Source organism: Notamacropus eugenii, chromosome 2 (genome assembly GCF_028372415.1).
Source record: "Notamacropus eugenii isolate mMacEug1 chromosome 2, mMacEug1.pri_v2, whole genome shotgun sequence".
NCBI lineage: Eukaryota > Metazoa > Chordata > Mammalia > Diprotodontia > Macropodidae > Notamacropus > Notamacropus eugenii.
Window position 1 is genome coordinate 13,232,972 of NC_092873.1, and position 17,827 is coordinate 13,250,798.

The window sequence follows — 17,827 nt, forward strand, 5'->3', positions numbered from 1 at the left end:
GTCACTTCCTCAAAGTGGAGGATCTAGGAGGACTTTGCCAAGGAGAAGAGGAGATCCCAGGGGTAGAGCCAACATCCTAGGGGAGAAGCGTCTTGGCAGTGATGGAGAAGTCTAAAGGATGAGGAGATGAGAGAAGGAAGAAGTATGGCTGACTTGGGGATTTCTGCAAAAGGGCAGCACCTGGAAGAATTCCCCAGTTGGAGGAGGGAGCTCATGAGGTAGAGGGATCCTCCAGGCAGGAGTGGGGAATCTGTGGCCTCTAGGCCACATGTGTTCCTCTATATCCCTCAGTCAAAGGGTTGCACTTGAGGATCTAGAGCACCACGAAGACTCAAAGCCTCTCTCCTCCTGGGCCTCTTCCTCCTACAGCACATGTCCAAGGAGTCCCAGGACTTGGGTTCTAATCCCAGCTCGGCTTCTCTCTACTGGTGTGACTTGGACATGTTATTTAACCTTCCCAGCCACGGTCCTGTATCTGTAAGATAAAAATAAAACCAAAGGGATAGGGATGTCTCTCCTCCCTCCCAGTTGGCTGCCAGGATCAAAGGAGATAAGGCTGGTAAGAGGCTCTAGAAGTCTCAGAGCCCTTTACAAATGCTGAGGATTAAAGGATTCAATCCTTTTAAAAATGTCTTTGCACTTTCTTCTTCATCCTGCAGCCTTTGCTGGCCAAGGAACAAGTGCTAACCCAACCACTTCCTACCTTCCCATCTTTTTGCACCTTACCTTATGGAACACAATACTCCATTTTCAAACTCCAGGCATTTGTACTGGCTGTGCCTCCTGCTTGGAATGCTCTCCCTCCTCATCTCTGCCTCCTGGCTTCCCTGGCTCTCTTAGAATCCCAGACAAAATGCCCCCTCCCACAGGAAGCCTTTCTCAACTCCCAGCAAGGCCAGGGTCTTCCCTCTGCTGACTCTTCAATTCATTGTGTCTTCATGGCTCGTTTGTACATAATTGTCTGTACGTTGCCTCCCCCCATTAAGTTGAGAGCTTCTCAAAATCAGGATTGGTTTTGCCTGCCTTTGTATCCCCAGAATTTAACACCGTGCCTGGCATGTTTGGGGTTGTCATTTTCCAGTCCTGGCCTACTTTCTGGGAGCCCATTTGGGGTTTTCTTAACAGAGACACTGGATGGCATTGCTGTTTCCTTCTCCAGCTCATTTTACAAAAGAGGAAACTAAAGCCCAGAGAGGGGAAATGATGTGTCCAAGGTCACACAGAGAGCACTGTCAGGATTTGAACCCAGTGCCTCAGGCTCCTACTACAGCCATCTTTCCACTATTCCATATGAAATATCCACATTCCGGGGCAGAGCCAAGATGGCGGAGTAGAAAGATGCACATACACATAGCTCCAAACCCACAACCCATATAACATCTACAAAGAAGTAACTCACGGCAAATTCTGCACCCAGAGGCCACAGAACATTGGAGCGAGGGAGATTTCTGTTCCAGAGAGACCTGCAAACCTCTTGCAAAAGGTCCTTTGCGCGGTGGACTGGGCGCCAGGACTGGGAGCTGAGTACAGCCCTGCTGTGGCCGTGGCCCCGAGAGGAGCAGATCTGAGCGGGCTTCAGGGATGGGATCTCCAACAGCCACGTGGGTCCCTCCACCCACAGAGGGACCTGCAAACCTCTCACAAAAGGTCCGTCGTGCTGCAGACGCGGAGCCCAGCCCAGACCTGCCGCGGCACCAAGAGGAACAGATCCGAGCAGGCTTCAGGGACAGGATCTCCAGCGGCCGCACAAGTCCCTCCACCCACAGGTGACGGGGGTCAGTGAGAGAGTCTCTTTGGCGGGTCGAGAGGGGAGTGGGGTGCCCCCATGGCTCAGGCCCCCTCGGGAGGCAGAAGCTGAGGGGCGGCGGCAGACCAGGGCTCCCCAAGCAGGCAGGAGCCTGGATCCATTGTTGAAGGTCTGTGCATAAACTCCCTGAGGGAACTGAGCCTGAGAGGCGGCCCTGCTCCGACCTGAGCACCTGAACTTAATCTCACACTGAATAGCAGCCCTGACCCCGCCCAAAGCCCTGAGGCTGGAAGCAGCATTTGAATCTCACACCCCAAACGCTGGCTGGGAGGATCAGGAGGCGAGGTGGGTGTGAGGAGAATATTCAGAGGTCAAGTTACTGGCTAGGAAAATGCCCAGAAAAGGGAAAAGAAATAAGACTATAGAAGGTTACTTTCTTGGGGAACAGGCATTTCCTCCCTTCCTTTCTGATGAGGAAGAACAATGTTTACCATCAGGCAAAGACACAGAAGTCAAGGCTTCTGTGTCCCAGCCTACCCAATGGGCTCAGGCCATGGAAGAGCTCAAAAAGAATTTTGAAAATCAAGTTAGAGAGGTGGAGGAAAAGCTGGGAAGAGAAATGAGAGACATGAAGTCAAAGCATGAACAGCAGATCAGCTCCCTGCTAAAGGAGACCCAAAAAAATGTTGAAGAAAAGAACACCTTGAAAACTAGCCTAACTCAATTGGCAAAAGAGGTTCAAAAAGCCAATGAGGAGAAGAATGCTTTCAAAAGCAGAATTAGCCAAATGGAAAAGGAGATTCAAAAGCTCACTGAAGAAAATAGTTCTTTCAAAATTAGAATGGCACAGATGGAGGCTAAGGACTTTATGAGAAACCAAGAAATCACAGAACAAAACCAGAAGAATGGAAAAATGGAAGATAATGTGAAATATCTCATTGGAAAAACAACAGACCTGGAAAATAGATCCAGGAGAGACAATTTAAAAATTATGGGACTACCTGAAAGCCATGATCAAAAGAAGAGCCTAGACATCATCTTTCATGAAATTATCAAGGAAAACTGCCCTGAGATTCTAGAACCAGAGGGCAAAATAAATATTCAAGGAATCCACAGAACACCGCCTGAAAGAGATCCAAAAAGAGAAACTCCTAGGAACATTGTGGTCAAATTCCAGAGTTCCCAGGTCAAGGAGAAAACATTGCAAGCAGCTAGAAAGAAACAATTCAAGTACTGTGGAAATACAATCAGGATAACACAAGATCTAGCAGCCTCTACATTAAGGGATCGAAGGGCATGGAATAGGATATTCCAGAAGTCAAAGGAACTAGGACTAAAACCAAGAATCACCTACCCAGCAAAACTGAGTATAATACTTCAGGGGAAAAATTGGTCTTTCAATGAAATAGAGGTCTTTCAAGCATTCTTGATGAAAAGACCAGAGCTGAAAAGAAAATTTGACTTTCAAACACAAGAATGAAGAGAACCATGAAAAGGTGAACAGCAAAGAGAAGTCATAAGGGACTTACTAAAGTTGAACTGTTTATATTCCTACATGGAAAGACAATATTTGTAACTCTTGAAACATTTCAGTATCTGGGTACTGGGTGGAATTACACACACACACATGCACACATGCACACATACATAAAGACAGAGTGCACAGAGTGAATTGAAGAGGATGGGATCATATCTTAAAAAAAATGAAATCAAGCAGTGAGAGAGAAATATATTCGGAGGAGAAAGGGAGAAATTGAATGGGGCAAATTATCTCTCATAAAAGAGGCAGGCAAAAGACTCATTAGTGGAGGGATAAAGAGGGGAGGTGAGAGAAAAACATGAAGTCTACTCTCATCACATTCCACTAAAGGAAAGAATAAAATGCACACTCATTTTGGTATGAAAACCTATCTTACAATACAGGAAAGTGGGGGATAAGGGGATAAGCAGGGTGGGGGGGGATGATAGAAGGGAGGGCATGGGGAGGAGAGTGCAATTCGAGGTTGACACTCATGGGGAGGGATAGGATCAAAAGAGAATAGAAGTAATGGGGGACAGGATAGGATGGAGGGAAATATAGTTAGTCTTACACAACTATTATGGAAGTCATTTGCAAAACTACACAGATTTGGCCTATATTGAATTGCTTGCCTTCCAAAGGGAAGGGGTGGAGAGGGAGGGAGGTAAAGAAGTTGGAACTCAAAGTGTTAGGATCAACTGTCGAGTAATGTTCTTGCCACTAGGAAATAAGAAATACAGGTAAAGGGGTATAGAAAGCTATCTGGCCCTACAGGACAAAAGAGAAGACGGAGACAAGGGCAGAGAGGGATGATAGAAGAGAGAGCAGATTGGTCATAGGGGCAATTAGAATGCTTGGTGTTTGGGGGGGAGGGGATAAAAGGGGAGAAAATTTGAACCCAAAATTTTGTGAAAATGAATGTTAAAAGTTAAATAAATAAATTTAATTAAAAAAAAATATCCACATTCCCTTCTTGTTTCTGACTTTCAGAATCCTTTTCCAATGAAGTCTCTACTTCATGTAATTCAACAAATCTTTATTAAGTACCTGTTATAATAATAAGAAGAATAGTTACCATTTATATAGCCCTATCAGGCTTAGAGAATGCTTTACATGTTATTTCATTTGAACCTTACCACAACCCTGTGACCTAGGTGCTGTCATTATTATCATCCTTATTTTTACAGCTAAGGAAACAGAGGTCAAATGACTTATCCAGGATCACTCAGCCAGTAAGTGTTTGAGGCAGGATTTGAACTCAGATTTCCAGGCTCCAAGTCCTTGCTCATTCTGTCTGCTGTGCTACCTAGCTCCCCATATCTTAAAAAGCAGACAGGGATTGGGGTGGGAGTGGCGCAAAGGCCAGATGTAGACAAGGTGCTCTAGGAAAATCTGAGGACACCGAAAACCCTCCTGAGTGGGCCAGGTATCAAGGAGGTGTCCAGGAGACAGGTGGCCCCTAAGATGAACCTTGAGGAAAGTGGTTGAGGGCAGAAATAAGGAAGGCAGATGTTCCTTACAAGAGGGGTGGCCTCCCCTTTGTTCACTCTCCCAAGGAGTTGGCGGGTCAGGTCATTCAGAAATCGTCAGTGAACCGTCCAGAACACTGCAGCTGCTGGACAAAGAGTAAAGTCTGGACAAACCCCACCCTGGTTAATGCTCGTCTGTTCAGAGCTGGCCCATTTAGATTGAATTTCAGTTAAAAAAACCTATCAGTCCTCGGGACCTGCTTTTCAAAATGTCTCCTGGGCCGTAATGGAAGCTGCCCCTTTACAGCACTGCCCAAATCACCAAGCACTTTCCTTAGAACAACATCAGGCACCGGGAGGGGAAAGAACTCTGTCTCTAGAGCCAAGGAGTCTGGGTTCAAATCCCACCGCCCTTACCTACTTAACTTGTGCTGCAGCAGCAAGCCACCAGCCCTCTCAGGTGCCTTCTCAGTGAAACAAAGGGGTGCAATTCAAAAACTTCAGGACCCTTCTCACTCTAGCTCTGAGACCCTATAAAGTAGGTTGTATGAGTATAATCAACCCTATTTTACAGGTGAAGAAACTTTCACCCAGTTAAAAAGTGTCAGAGTTTGACCCTGATGACCTCCCCATCACATTCTGCAGGCTTTGAATAACAAAAACATCCAGTCTGCAGCCCTCAAGGTTACAAAGCAAGGCTTCCCAGGCATCCTTATCTCCATTTTACAGATGAGGAAACAGATAAAGGGACTTCCCCAAGGTTAACACCAGTAACCAGTGCAGCCAGGGCCCATTTCTAGGTCTCATGAGGCCAAGGCTAGCTCTCCTTCCACTGGACTATAATGCGTTACGAGAATGCCTAAGAAAGTAGAGATTCATTCCCTCATCAGACATTTATTGGGTACCTATAATGTGTCAGCCCTAGGGAAATGACAGGTGTCCTAAGGCTGAGGGGAAGAGATCTCCTGAATCAAGTTTTGAACTCAGCAGAATTCTACCTCATCTGACTGGTGCAGCCCTCAGAATGGGTGAAGTCTCCTTACACGGTCATTTCCTTCTGAGATTGTCCTCTAATAGGTAGCAAAGAAAGGTGGGTTTTCCCCCATTTATTTTACTTAAGTTAAAGCCCCCTATCCCCTTGCCTACTTCTAGGCTGGTTCTTCATGGAAAGGAAGCCTTAGAGATGGAGGGATCTGGACCGTATCGTGCCTCTACTTCAGATGTAACATGACAATCAACAAGGGAGGGAAGCCCTCTCCAGAGACGTCTGTGTTTATGACTCAGTATCTCCCCCGTGTTCAGAGCAGGGAAATGAGTTACTATAAAGTCCACCAGGGAGACACCCCTGACAAATAAGCTTGTATAAACAGATACAAGGATCCCCAGGATCCTCCAGGCTTTACTAATGGCCTTGGGGAAAGTGTTGGTGAAGCTGGAGTAAATGCAGTGGGATAGAAATTGCTAGGAAAGCTCCATTATGTTATTGTCACCATCACTCACCGCCATCATCTCCATCCTCATGGTCCCTTGAACTCCCCCCTCAGCATGCCCAAGAAGGTAGAGATTGTGGCTTCAAAGGTGCCATTAGGGATGCAGCTGACGCTGTTGTAGTAACATGATCAACTACCACTGAGTGAACCTGGTGCCTACAACCTCAAGCAATTTAGAGTATAGTCGCATACACAAACCTTCCCTTTGCACTAGAGGCACACAGCCCAGGGGAACATAGATCCAGAGGGAAAACCACCCAGGTAACATGAGTTTCAGGATATGCACTGCTCTGCCACAGACATCCCACGAGGCTCTCTTGCCCAAAACAAACAGCTCAGTGACCACAGTGTGTTGTCATGGGCTAGCCTAACTCCAACCTAGGTGCCCAAACTCGTTTTTATTGGCCTTCATTTAGGGGCTAGTCTAGCATCCATCTTTGGGAGTGCTGCTAACATCTCCTGCCTATCTACTCTCGCAGTTCAACCACCCTTCCTTCCTGAGTGTGGTAACTCCTTTCTGTCTGTAAATGGGGCCTATTCAGATAAAAGGAGGCATACCCCAAATGCATAGTGGATTACTGAGGCCTCCTTTTGGTGTTGGGAGCTGTTGGCTCCATTAGAGACATACCCCTCTCTCCTCTCACCTCCGCTTGATCACAAACGACTTTCAGGGTGAGAAAAACAAGCACTCCACCTACTTTCAGGTAAGAGGACATCCGGGGTCATTCTCTCCCCCCAGTTCCATGATGATCCTTATTTCTGAGTTCTTTCAGGTGAAATGGACCTGGAAAGAGGGAAGGAAAAGCAGTCATTGAATAAAGAGCAGTATAGCTTTTCTCAGTTGGGAGAACACTTAGGATTAGAAGGACAATCTCTCCACAAGGTTCCCCTAATCTCCAGATAAACCTGAGTTTGGGTACTTGGCTTTAGGTGGCATAAAACCCAATCCACATCTATTCCCTAGTCCATGAGACATACTAATTTCTCCCTTTGTGGGAATCTGACAGTTTAATTTTTCAGGCAGGCTGAGTTTATCGTTTTCAGGTAAACACTCTTTCCTCCACATTCTCAGACTTCTCCCAGGTCAAGGATTGATTTCCCTGACCTTGGGAAGGAGGAGATATTTCTGCCCTGAGGCTGTGTGCCTCTAGTGCAAAGGGAAGGTTTGTGTATGGGACTGTACTCTAAACTGCTTGAGGTTGTAGGCACCAGGTTCACTCAGTGGTGGTTGATCATGTTACTACAACAGCGTCAGCTGTGTCCCTAATGACACCTTCCCAGCCACAATCCCCACCTTCTTGGGCATGCTGAGGGGGGAGCTCAAGGGACCATGAACCAGGTGTGAACTAGATGTGTTTGTTAGGAGTTGTCCAAGACAGAATCAAGGACACTGGTGCTACCAAGATTTCATCTGGGGGATGTCAGGACAGAATGGACCAGAGAACCACCAGTAAGGCTGAAAGTGACCAGCCTCTGACACTCATGTTGACTCTCGGAATCATGGCGCTTTGGCAGTCCCAGGTACAATGAGTCATAATGGAGAGACCCCTGGATGAGGAATTAGGAGAACTGAATTCAAATCCTGGCTCAGGCATTTATGAGTTGTGGGACCTTGGTCAAGTCATCTATAAAACAGGGATAACTATAAGCATCCCCTAATTCACAAAACTATTGTGGGAAGGTGGTTTGTAAATACAATAGTTAGAGTTCATTATATGTGGACTAGGGGAAACCTGAGTTCAAATCTGAAAGCAGACGCATACTAGTTGCGTAAGTCACTTCACTTCTGTTTGCCTCAATTCACTGGAGAAGGAAATGGCCAACCACTCCAGTATCTTTACCAAGAAAACCCCATGGACAGTACTAGTATGACATGGTCCATGGGGTTTCCGAGAGTCAGACACACTGAACAACAACAAATCCCATTCCTTACCTCCCTGCCACCCCATGGCCTGTAGCCATGAATAATCCCTGGGGCCATGCTGTAGGGCGGTCAGCTTCTTGTTTCGCGTCTCAATGTGGTGAAGTTGCCTTAAACTTCCAGGCCTGAGCAGAGAATACTGGAGTGATCTCCCACCTTCTTACCTGGCCCAAACATCACACACACACACACACACACACACACACACACACACACACACACACACACACACTCCCTGGAGCCTGCAGTGGCCTTGGGAACTCAGAGACAATCGTCTTGGACAACTAGACTATGCCTCAGGTCTAAAGAGGAGAAACTTTGGATGACTTAGGAGCCAGGGAGGTGCCAGAGGTCAGCCTGGGCTCTTCTTGGAGAATGTTTAGGCTGAGGGGCAGGAGGAGGGAAGTTGGATGAGGGTCAGAGTCAAGGGAAGCAGGGGGACGACTCTGGCTCCAGAGTGGGCTGCCTGGCACTCCCTCCCCAGGCTTCTAAAAATAACCCCCTCAGCCAGCATCTTGTCTGACAATCAATGAATCTGGGCAAACCCCACCCTCCCTGTGGGGGGGCTTGTATATAGTATTCCCCTCTCTGGGACCCTCTGAGGCCTAGAAGGAAAGGGACCCTGGAGTTTGCTGAAAGGAGCACAGTTCTGATTGTGGCATTAAGGGTCAGGTTTCTGGGCCTGGGCCCCTCTCTCCAGAGCTATAGGGCAGCAAATATGGCCCAGACATTTACTAGCTGTGGGATCCTCTGTGCATCACTTAACCTCTCAAGCTCACTTTCCTCATCTGTAAAATAGGATTAATTATATCTCCAGGTGCAGCTAGATGGCACAGCGGATGGAGCACTGGGCTTAGAATTTTCATGAGTACAAACCTGGCCTCAGACACTAGCTGGGTGACCCCGGGCAAGTCACTTCACCCTGTCTGCCTCAGTTTCCTCACCTGTAAAATGAGCTGGAGAAGCAAATGACAAAGCACCCCAGTATCTTTGCCAAGAAAACCCCAAAAGGGGGTCATCAAGGGTTCAACAAGATGGAAAACCACTTCCCAGGGTTGCTGTGAAGATCAGATGAGATAATATTTTTAAAGTTCTTTTTAAACTTGAAAATGCTACATAAATATTATTCTTTTTTATTATCATTATCATTTTACATTATTTCCCTTTGCTCTTTCAGTGCCCAAGCTCAGCTGACCTGCCTGCTTTCACCATCTCCCGCCTCAAGCCTTGGCAGGAGGCATCCCCCCTTTCTGGAAGCCTCCAGGCCTCTGGAATCTTTAGAATCTTCCTTCTAGGCTTTTCCACTTCCTCAGCTGCTTCCTCCTCCCTTAAGCTTTCCTGTTCTTTCTACGTATCTTCCTTAAGACCTCCACCTGAAGGCTTTTTTATTTTACCAGGTTTGCCAGTCTTAAAGAGACAAGGTTGGGGTGGGGGAAACCAGAAGTCCCACTAGATTTTTGAGGGCGTCCTATGAAGCCAGGACGGAGGCACAAATAAAGGTGAAACTGGAGGGTCAGGCTTTGAATTCAGATCGCTCGATCGCAACTTTTCATCTGGTCAAATGACTTGCCCAAGGTCAGAGTCGAAATTTTAATCCAGGTCCTCAGCCTGCAGAGGACTTCCGTACTCTCTCCCGCGCCCCACTCTGCTTCTGAATTGGCGAGAGGATTCTGGTTTATACAGTGGCTGCCCTAGATGAATTCTGACATCCTTTCTGCTGCTAGAATTCCATGTGTCTAAGGGATGGGAACTGGGGCAGGAGGGGGAGGGGGAAGAGGAAACTATGTCATCTTTTCCTTTCTTTGGCGGACTGGCCTATTCCAGATTCCAGAAATCCAGAGGTTTGATTTTCCAAAAATGCCTTTATTAGCAACTGAAATGGAAAAAAGAGGAGGAGTGGTATCCATGCCCAGGCTGGGAGAATGGGGAACAGCCAAGCAAACTCGCCGAGGAGGATGAGGATGGCAGCCAGCACTCCAATAATTTCGGGGGTGGACAAATGTAACACAGATCCTCGTTACTTCTCCCTCGGACTATTGTAACAGCCTCCAAATTCATCTCTCTTCCTCCAATCTTTCCCTCATTCAATCCCTTTCTCCATAGAGCCATCAAAATTGTCTGTATCAAAACAGGTCTGACCATGTTTCTGCCCTGCTCTGTAATCTCCACTGGCATCCTGGGGCCAGGAGAGCTCTAAGGGTGGGGACCAGCTAGGGTGCATCTGGGATGAGGAGGCCAGGTCTAGAAACCTGACTAACACCACATTTCTTCTGACAGATTCCAGGCTCCCTCCTCCTCTGGGCCTCAGTTTCCCCTGAGTGCCAGACTCTTACTGCCTCTAGGATAAAATATCAACGTCTCAGCCTAGCATTCCAAACATTTTACACTACTTCCCTTTGCTCCCTCAATGCCCAAACCCAAATAACCTGCCCACTTTTCCCATCTCCTACCTCTGAGCCTTTGTAGATGGTATCTACCCCTTACTGGAAGCCTCCAGGCCTCTTTGGAAGGCTTAGACTCTTCCTTCAAGGCTCTCCTTTTTCAGATGTTTCATCCTCCCTCAGGCTTTCCTGTTCTTTTGAATTTGTATTTATCCTCCTTAAATTGCTCTACTTTTTCTTCTTTGTTTATACACCACATTCCCCAGCTGAATATGCACTTATTAGCTCACATATTTAGAGCACAAGCACAACCTTCTCATTTTACAGATGAGGAAACTGAGACCCAGAGAGGTTAAGGGACTTGCCTAGGGCCACACAACAAAGAAGTATCTGGGGTAGGATATACCTCTAGGTCTTACTGACACTGAGTCCAGTTCTCTATCCACCACACCGCACTGCCTCTCAGCTCCTGGGGAGGGGTGGGGGGGTGGCAGGTATAATTGCTTTTATTTCTGCTCCCCTAGTGCCTAGCATGGTAAGTACTTAATGTTTGTTAGATTGGAGACAGCAAAAGAAAAGCCCGAGTGAGACTGGATTTGGGGTCTAGCTCTGAGTGTTTTCTCCATGTCTCTAGTTGGGGGCAGAGGGGCTGATTCTTTACAATGAAATGGTGGTCTCCTCAGCCTGGTCAGCCAGTGTGACCAGCATGAGACAGTGTTTGGGGACCAGAGTCTTCTCAGGGCCAGTGCTGCATGGCTGGGATTCTGCTCCCAGCCCAGGACCAACAGCTCTACATGCAGATGCCAGAGTATTTTGCCAGAGCATTCATACCCCGGAGATCCCGAGGGGGAGAGGAGACAGATGTAGTAGTAGATATTCCCCCATCACCTTGTATTTGCCTACCAACCCATCTCATAAAATTTGAGTCTCAGTATTGGAAATATCTGTCCCAGCACCAAACAAATCCTTTGAAAATTGTTTTAGATGACTTTAAAACACCAGAAAGAAAAATGGACTCCTAAAATAATACATTCTGGGTTAAAAGACTGGACCAAAAGGTGTCTTTGAATGATAAAAGCAAAGGGAGTTTTGCAGCCAGGATGGCTCTCTGAATGGATGTGGTCCACCTGTCCCCCGCATACTGAAGTAGATACGTTGGCAAAAACCTCAAATGCACCCCAGACTGACTAATGATCAAGACAGAGAATAAGAAACACTAGTGACTTCTTCCACCCCAGAATTTCACAAAAAAACCAAACCCCTCAAGTCCAAGTAGCCTCAGAGCACTATCAAAGACACGTAAGCTACAAGCCTCCGTGTCCATAAATCGCAAGAGCCTCCTCCTGCTCTCGACTTGGAAAAAGACCCAGGGAAGTCAGAAGGCCTCAGACCGTGGTCCTTGGAAGATGACACTCTGGTTGGCAGCAGTCAAAATAGCATCAAAGTTCTTAGATCGCTGCAGCCCAAGTTTGGAACCAACTCCCAGGTTCTTAGCACTCTGTCCCGAGATGCCAAAGAAGGCTTTAAAGATTCAATGGTCTCAGTCCCAGAGTTCTAAGGAGCCTAACTTCTCTGGAAGAGGAGATCAGCACAGGAACCCAGGGGCAGCCCTGGGTCTTCCACAAGCACAAAACCTAGAAGAAATGAAGCAAGAAATATAAAACATAAAAGCTCTGGAGGAAAGAATTGGTAAGAGAATAAATAGCTTAGAAGGGAGATTGCTAAGCCTTACCCACCTCCTCTAGGCAAACTACAAGAAATTAAGGAGAAATCAATGACTCCATGAGACCCCAAGACATATTAGAACAAAATCAAAGGACTGAAAAAAAAATAAAGACATTATCTGATATCAAAATAACTGACCAGGAAATAGATCAAGGAAAGATAATTTAAGAATCACTGGATTCCCTGGAAGCCAGTGTTACCACCATAACACCAAAGTGTTACCACCATATTTCAAGAAATCATAAATGAAAACTTACTAGATCTAGTAGAACCAGAGGACAAAGTGAAGACAGAAAGAATACACCAATCACATCCTGAAAGAAACCCCCAGAATATAACAGCCAAAATCCAGAGCTCCTCCAAAATACTGAAAGCATCCAGAAAGGAGTTCAGCTACCAAGGAACCATAGTCAGGATCACACAAGACTAGGTAGTTTTGTTTTTTTGGTTTTGTTTTTTTTACTGTAAATGAGAGGAGATCTTGGAATATAATATTCCAAAAGGTAAAAGATATGTTTCCAACCATGAATAATTTACCCTGAAAAGCTGAGTATAATCCTATAGGGACAGAGCTCTCAAGAATTTCTCATGAAAAGAACAGAGCTGACTAGGAATTTTGATATGCAACCCCAAGAGTCAAGAGAAACGTTGGAAGGTCAATTAATTTGCACAATTAGAAGGGACTATATGATAATGTAATGATAATATTCTATGAGAGAGAGAAAAAAGTAGAGTCTCTTGAGGATCTGAAGGTCTTCAAAGTCTGAGAGTCCTGAGGGTGAATTGATTCTGTTTTGAGAGGGGAAAGAGAAGGAAGGATACAATGGAGAATACACTAATATAAAAAAGAGGAAGAAGGGGGTAGACCTAGTTATTTCTCATATATAGGTTATGTGAGAAGTAGAGCAGATAAAAATGAAGAAAGACATTGGAGGGCAGATGAATCTCATTCTTATCTGAAACAGTCAACAGAGAATTGCAACAGGAATACACACAAACTGTTTTGTGTAGAAATACATCAAATTCAATAGTGAGGGGTGATTAAAAGGGAGGAAAATAAGGTGATTGTATAGCTGTGAGCCAAACAAACTCCTTGAGCCTGGAGTATTAAAAAGGGGAAGCAAGCAAAGCAAAGAACTAGAATCTAAGGGGCACCCACCAATCAGAGCAGAGTTGATTAAGTTGTGGCATAGGACTGTGATGGAATGGGAATGGTGAGAGAGGACTGCGGAGAGATGACTGAGTGGTCTGAACTGATGCAGAGTGAAGCAAGAAGAACCAGGGAAACCATTTTCCACAAGAACAACATTGTAACAAAAAACAACTTCGAATGCTGATCCACACTGCAACCTTTTATGTCTGCAGAGGACCTGTCATAAACTATGTTACCCGGTTCCGGACAAAGAGAATAGGAACTAGTAGGAAAACAACATATATTTGTGGACATGGCCATTGTGGGGATTTGGTTTGCTTTACTAAGATGCTTACAAGGTTTTATTTTTGTTTTTTGCCTTATCCCTTTCTGTTTTTAATTGGAGGCATTTGGGAGGCAGAAGGAGAGTTAGAGAGGTATTTAAATAAAGAGAGAAGAACCATTGAAACAGGTTTAGAAGAGAACACAAGACAAGCAGGACAGTTTTGAAAGTGATATGTAGTATGTTCTATATTGGGCAGTTAGGTAGCACAAGAGAGCCACGCTTGGGGTTAGGAAGACCTGAGTTCAAATCCTGCCTGAGACACTTACAAGCTATGTGATCCCCAGACAAGTCACTTCACCCTGTTTGTCTCAGTTTCCTCATCTGTCAAATGAGCTGGAGAAGGAAATGACAAATCACTCTAATATCTTTGCCAAGAAAACCCCAGATGGGGTCACAAAGAGTCAGACACAACTGAAATGACTCACAACACCAAGAAAAAGCAGGTAATATGAAATAGAGACTCACAGTTTCATACACTGTTTATAACAATGCTGCTTTTGAGAGTGCTTAACTTCAGAACAAAATATCAAATTAAAAATGATCAAAAGTAAAGAAAATTTCCCTCTAGTATCTCCCACATTTATTTTCTCTTCTCCTATTTGTTTGCTCTTTCTACCTGGGTTCCCAACATCCCCCTCTTCTCCTGACCCACACTTGTCCTAGTCCCTCCCTTTATTGATCTGTCAGGGACCAGAATATTGAACAACTGACCATAAAATATAGCTGAACAGATGGAGGACTTCATTGGTCCCTTTCCTCTGAAACAAGTTTTACAAACAGCTGTAGATAAAGGAAAAGCTTCTCTTATTTAAACCATCCTCTTTCCTTTAAGAGCAGCAATGAAAAACCCATACTTTGGCTAACATTCATTTCCATGCATTGTTTGCTCCAATTAACCTAACTGTGGAAACACTTGGGCAAATGAACGAGTATTCCACATCTTTTTTCTTTCCCGTATTAATTTCTCAGTTGTTTTCTCCTGTAAGGGAAACAATTCTCTGCTCAGAAAGCAAAGCCCCAATCTTCCTAGAGATAAAAGCTTTCTGTGGTGGTATGAGTCCAAAGGTCACTTGGCCTCCTTGTCGACTAAACAGAGATGTTAAGAAGTAAAAATGTGTATCTACATTATTCCGATTTTTTTTTTGGTAGATCCATCAAGTTGCTGCCTTTCTCCATATCGGTGTATTTTTGATTGACTTAAAAATTGTTCTTGTTTTTCTTTCCCCACCTTGGGCAACAATGCTAAAGGGTACATCCTACTTTGGGGAGACCCACCTCCTCTTTACAAATCAACTTTGTAATAATCCCTCCCTTGATTTTATTTTTTATTGAGATCTTTTTCTCTTTCCCACTGAATTCCCCCAAAGGAAGAGAAGCAAGTCTACAAACTTTTCTTGACTAGAAACACTTTATCAAAGATCAATTCCCTGTTAAATATTGTGGCTAGAATCTAGGAAGAGGGGGTGGTCAACATTGTCATGGAGCAGAGAGGGAAAGGATGAAGACTGAGAAAAGACAATCAACATTGTCAGTTGAGAGATCCCTGGCAATTTAGGAGAGGATGAGATTATGGGGCTAGGGAATTTGTAGTGTGGTCAAGTGGTCAAGAGAGTTAGCTAGTCTTTAAGCCGAGAAGGCTTGGGTTCAAGGGCTGTTTCCACTGGCTGGCTGTGTCATTCTGGGCAAGTCACTTGACAGAAGGTGCTAACCCACCTTGGTGGAAGAATTAAATAAATACACCCCTGAAAACTGGTGAGCAGGACAGCAGCCTTTTCCTCCCCTCCTAGTTTGTTTGGGCCTTTAAAGCACACTCAGTAGAGGTCTGTAAGAAGAGGTGGCCCTGTCTCCTCCTCCCTGGTCCAAGCAAACTTTTGGGATGGTAACAGGACCCAGGATGTAAGAAAGTTCCTTCCACCAAGAGAACTTTCATTGGGGACAATATGGAAGAGGTGCTGGGGGCAGAGAGGGATGATGAATCCGCCAAGCAACAGTTCATCAGAGTGAACAGAAACCTTCTTCTTCCTCTACCTGAGAGATTATAGTCTGTGGAGAAATCATCCTGCTTCTCATTTCTCCAAAGGAAATGACTCGTCTAGCTTCCTTTTTTTCTGTTCCCTTTTAAGCATGAGACTCCTAGAAGGTCCAAGGGGACCATGGGTCCCATCACAAAACTGCAGCCTCAGAGCAGGAAGGGATCCCCCCCGCCCTTGCCTCTCTCCTTCTTTGCCAGCCCAAGAAATGGGTCATCGCATCCCAGCTGAGCACCAACTCAGCTGCCCACTGCGATACCTCTCCTACTTACAAGTTATATCTCCCTTACATTTGCCTGTCCTTTGTCTTATCTCAATCCCCTCATTTTACAAGTAGGAACACTGTGCCCTGAGAAAGAGGCAGTAGCTTCTCCCAAAAAGTGCGTGCTGCAGCTGGGATGGGGGCACAGGCCTCTTCTCTCCCATCCTGGGGCTCTCACCACTGACAGGGAGCTGGGGGATACTGGGTTCTGCCCCAAGCCAGGGCTTTCTGCCCCCTGGTACAGAGATGGCTGGGTTTGGAGCCGGCCGACCATGGGTTTTGTGCGATTTAGAGGTGGAAGAGGCCTGATCCAATCTCCTGGTTTTGCAGAAGAGAAATCAAAGTCTGGGGATGGTCAGTGATTTGTCCAAAGTCACAGTGACAGGATAGTCATGAGATGGGGAGAGAGTGGACTTGACACGCCCTTGTTGCTCCCAGACGAGGAAATCCCTCTTTCAATGCACCTTTTCTGCAACTGAGAGGAGAGAAGGGAAGGAGAAAGTCAGGAGACCTGCCACAGTCCCCGGGTCGAGGAGCATCTGGGGCAGGGGGGGCTGGTCGGAGCTGGAAGAGACCTCAGAGGCTGTGGGTCCCACTGATTCACTTCCCAGGAGCTCAGACAAGTACAGCTGTGTAGGCCAGAGATCATGCAGCTGGAGGGGCCCAGGGCCTTCAGAAAAGCCCCAACAAGGCCTCCTTTTACAGATGAGGAAGCTGGGACAGCCAGGGTGACGTGACTTGCCCAGGGTCACACAGCTGGCCAGTGTCAGGCCAGAGTGGAACCCGGGAAGGGGAGTGCCCTGCCTCCAGGCCCAGCGCTCCTCGGGCTCCTCTCCTGGCTCCTCTTCATCCCCTTCTCCTCTGGGACCCCGACCCGCTCCTCTCCCCATCCTCTTCTACTCCCCTCCCTTTCCTCCCCCTCCCCTTGTTAGGAGGCGAGGGGGACAGAATACTGGGCCTGGACGCAGCCAGGCCTGAGTTCCAATCTGCCCCTGCCTCAGTTTCCCTAAGTGAGTTTCCTTCCAGGGTTGGTGAAAGGCTCAGGATATCTGTAGAGCCCAGTGCCAGTGCCTCTCCCCCATCCCCTCCCCCTCCCTGTCCTCTGCCTCTCTGGTCCTCACCCCGCCCCCCCCTCCCCTCCGCTCCGCGGTCTCCCTCCTCCGCTCCCCCTCCCGCTCCCCTCCCGCTCCCCTCCCCGGCGCCAGGGGGCGCTGCAGGCCGGCCCCGTCGCCATGGTCACCGCCGGCTGCGCAGGGGGCGTTACGTAAAGCACGCAGCGTCCCCCGGGGGGCGGGGGCGGGCTGGGCGCCGGCGCCGGGCCCTGCGGAAGGCGCGTTAGTGAATCGGGGCCTCGGGCGCCCGGGATGGAGGCGGCGGCGGCGGGCCGGGCCCTGCGGCGGCGGCGGCGGCGGGAGGGAGGTAAGCGCGGGCGGGCGGCCCACGGGCACGCGTGGGGCGGCGCGGCAGGGGGGCCCGGGCCCGGACACGCGCGGGCGGGGGCGGAGGGGCGCTGACACGTGGGGCGCCTGGGGGAGCTGGGGGCCCCCGGCCGGGCCCCCCCCCCGCTACGGCGGCCGAGGACGCGGGCCCCTCCTCTGTGACAGGCGGGGAAACTGAGGCCCGGCAGCCGCGGCGACTGGCCCAAGGTCACGGGGCAGGGAGGGGGGGGCCGCGGGCGGTGACCTTGACACGGGGGGCGGGGGGAGCGGGAGGAGCGCCCCCCACCCCCGCCCCTGGTCAGGCACTCCTGGGCTCCTGCCCGGCCCGCGCACACAGCTGGCGCTCACTAAGTGCTCGCTCACGGA

General features: G+C 47.7%; 1 protein-coding gene across 1 annotated transcript in view; it reads left to right on the forward strand.

The window, feature by feature from the left end:
* The first annotated feature begins 17,375 nt into the window (after positions 1–17,375).
* Positions 17,376–17,827, forward strand: part of DAGLA (diacylglycerol lipase alpha) — a 74,357-nt gene continuing 73,905 nt past the window's right edge. The window contains exon 1 of the mRNA XM_072638841.1: positions 17,376–17,441. The gene's annotated coding sequence lies outside the window, so the exon portion shown is untranslated. The remainder of the gene's footprint in view (positions 17,442–17,827) is intronic.